This window comes from Palaemon carinicauda, chromosome 19 (assembly GCF_036898095.1).
Source record: "Palaemon carinicauda isolate YSFRI2023 chromosome 19, ASM3689809v2, whole genome shotgun sequence".
In the NCBI taxonomy this organism is placed as follows: domain Eukaryota; kingdom Metazoa; phylum Arthropoda; class Malacostraca; order Decapoda; family Palaemonidae; genus Palaemon; species Palaemon carinicauda.
This window is the reverse complement of record NC_090743.1, coordinates 58,857,859-58,860,854: the sequence shown is the minus strand read 5'-3', so window position 1 is coordinate 58,860,854 and position 2,996 is coordinate 58,857,859.

Here is a 2,996-nt window from a genome sequence, read left to right as displayed (position 1 = left end):
GAACCACTCTCTCGCGGGCCAGAGGGGAGCAACCAACGTCAACCTGGTCCCTTCGTGAGAGGTGAACTTCTGCAGCACGTTGTTTAGGATCTTGAAAGGTGGAAAGGCATAAACGTCCAGGTGAGACCAGTCCAGCAGAAAAGCGTCTATGTGGGCTGCCTGTGGATCTGGAACTGGAAAGCAGTAAGTCGAGAGCCTCTTTGTCAGAGAAGTCGCAAAAAGATCTATGGTGGGTTGACCCCATGTCATCCATAGCTTCTCGCACACAGTCTTGTGCAACGTCCACTCCATGGAGATGACTTGTCCTCTTCTGCTGAGGCAGTCCGCCAAGACATTCATTTCTCCTTGCACAAATCTCGTCAAAAGAGAGATGTTACTTGCCTTAAATGGAGTTCCTTCTGATCCGTGGATCAAAGACCCGAGCATTCCAGACTGTCCAGTGGAGCTCCCTAACCCAAATCCGATGCATCTGAATACAACACATGGTTTGGGTTCTTGATCGCAAGAGAAAGACCTTCTCGAAGTCTGATGTTGCTGTCCCACCAAGTCAGACATGTCTAGACTGAGTTGGAGATTGGGAAAGAGATACTCTCTAAGCCCTTCTCCTTGTTCCAATGGTTTAGGTGAAATTGGAGAGGGCAAAGGTTGAGTCTCCCCAGAGGGATAAACTACTCCAGCGATGAAAGAGTTCCCACGAGGCTCGTTCAAACTCTTACAGAGCAACTGTTTTTCTCTTGCAAGTGACGGACTTTTAACAGAGCTTGTTCCATTCTTGTGGGAGACGAAAAGGCCCGAAAAATTCGACACTATCTCCATTCCCAAATAAAGAATAGTCTGGGATGGAGTACTGTAAGTTACGACTTCTCTACGTTCACTATGAGACCTAGCTCCTTGGTTAGGTCTAATGACCATTAGAGGCTCTCCAGACAGCGATTTAATGACGACGCCCTGATTAGCCAGTTGTCAAAATAAAGGGAGGCTCTGAATCCTCAAAAAATGTAGAAAGCTTGCTACATTTTGCAAGAGCCTTGTAAAAACAAGAGGAGCAGGAATGAGGCCGAAGCACAGTGCTCGAAATTGGTACACTACTTTCCTGTCCACAAACCTCAGATGTTGTTGAAAGTTTGGATGAATCGGGATGTGGAAGTACAGTATGCATCCTGAAGGTTGAGAGAGACCATCCAGTCGCCTTCCCTTACTGCTGCCAAGACAGATTTGGTAGTCTTCATCGTGAACTTTGTCTTGACAATGAACACATTGAGCGCACTTACATCTTAAGTACTCCTGCAGTGAATGTGGCTGCCAGATCATGGGAGCCATCCCTGATAGCCTTGTTCATGCATGACATAATTGTACAGCAATACATTGACAGCTGGAGAGACCTTCTTACTTAAGGCTCCCAGGGACCAATCCAACAAATAAATACTTCAAACGCTCGAAAAAACTCCTAACAGGAGATGGTCTAGCTCTGAAGCAGACCATAAAATCTTGGAGCGTCTCATGGCTAGACGACGAGGAGAGTCCACTAGGCTTAAGAAGTCTCCCTGGGCAGAGGCAGGTACTCCCCAACCGAGAACTTCTCCTGTGTCACACCAGACGCTCGAGCGAGAAGCTAATTAAGAAGGAGGAAAAGCAAAAGCAGACTTTAGTAAACTTCTCCTGGATTCCAACCAGTCTCCCAATAAGAGCATGGCTCTCTTGGAAGAACAAGAGAGAACTGACTTCGTAAATGTAGGAGTCGAAGAAAGTCATGCCAAGAGTAAACTCAGACGGCGGAGCAGCCGTTACAAAACGAGTAGGACAAAATTTCACTAAAGAAATTCATAATTATAAAACAAGGGATTGTTGGACCACCCTAGGATACTCCTCTTCTGAATGACTCCCCAAAGGTACATTAGTTGAAAGGGGGTCATCAACTTCTTCAGAAGGCACATCATCTGATAAATCTAAAGTCTTGCGAGAAGGAGATTTATATTCAGAATGACGTGAAGGAAAAGCCTGACAGGCTACATCAACTTGTATATGAACAGAAGTTAAAGTTGGAGGGTCGATGTTACGTTGTGACTGCAGAGAATGTTATTCTACTACACGTCGTGACAGAAGTAACCGACGTTCAAACGTCCCGTAGTAACAGCGGTGACTGCTGTTCGATGCTATATCGTGACTACGATGACTGACCCTCGACGTCACGTCATGTCTACGGTGTCTACCGCTCAACGTCATGTCGTGTCTGCAGCTCAACGTCACGCTGTGACTGCGGTGGCTGACGTTCAAAGCGATCAAAGTTACATCGAGATTTATGCTCCGCATCTCGTTTAACAGCAAAGCTGTCACTAGGGATAACGTCAGCGTGGCGTAACAAAGCTCATTTAGAAGGTTGAAGACCTGAATCACGTATCCCAGAACCGTGACGTACAAAAAGCAAAGGATCCTTTCGCACAGGAACAGGATCGTAAGCTTCTATTAAAGAAGAAAGCTTTAACAGCATATCTTGCAAAACACTTAACTTCGGATCAACCTGTGACTGCGGTGGCTGACGTTCAAACGTCACGTAGTAACAGCGGTGACTGCTGATCAATGCTATATCGTGACTACGGTGACTGACACTCGACGTCATGTTGTGTCTACGGTGTCTACCGCTCAACGTCACGTCGAGTCTGTGGCAGAAACGTCTGTACATGAACGTCATCGCTATGAACGGGACTCTCATGATGACTACAGCTAGGACGTTGAACTTGTTCTGAAGGAACTAATAAACGTTTCAACCGTCTCGAAACCTTACGCCCAGGCTTTTAAAGAGACAAATCATTGGAAGACGAGGAGAAACTTCGTCTCTCCTGTCTTATGGCAAGGACGTGCTTGACGAGCAACGTCTGATACCTTTGAGGGAACGTCTGTTCGTTGGTTTACACCTCTCACTCCCTTAGGTCTTACGACATTCCTACTCCCTGGTGCAGGGGAGCCTGAAAGAGGTCTCGGACTAGGCAAGCGACAAG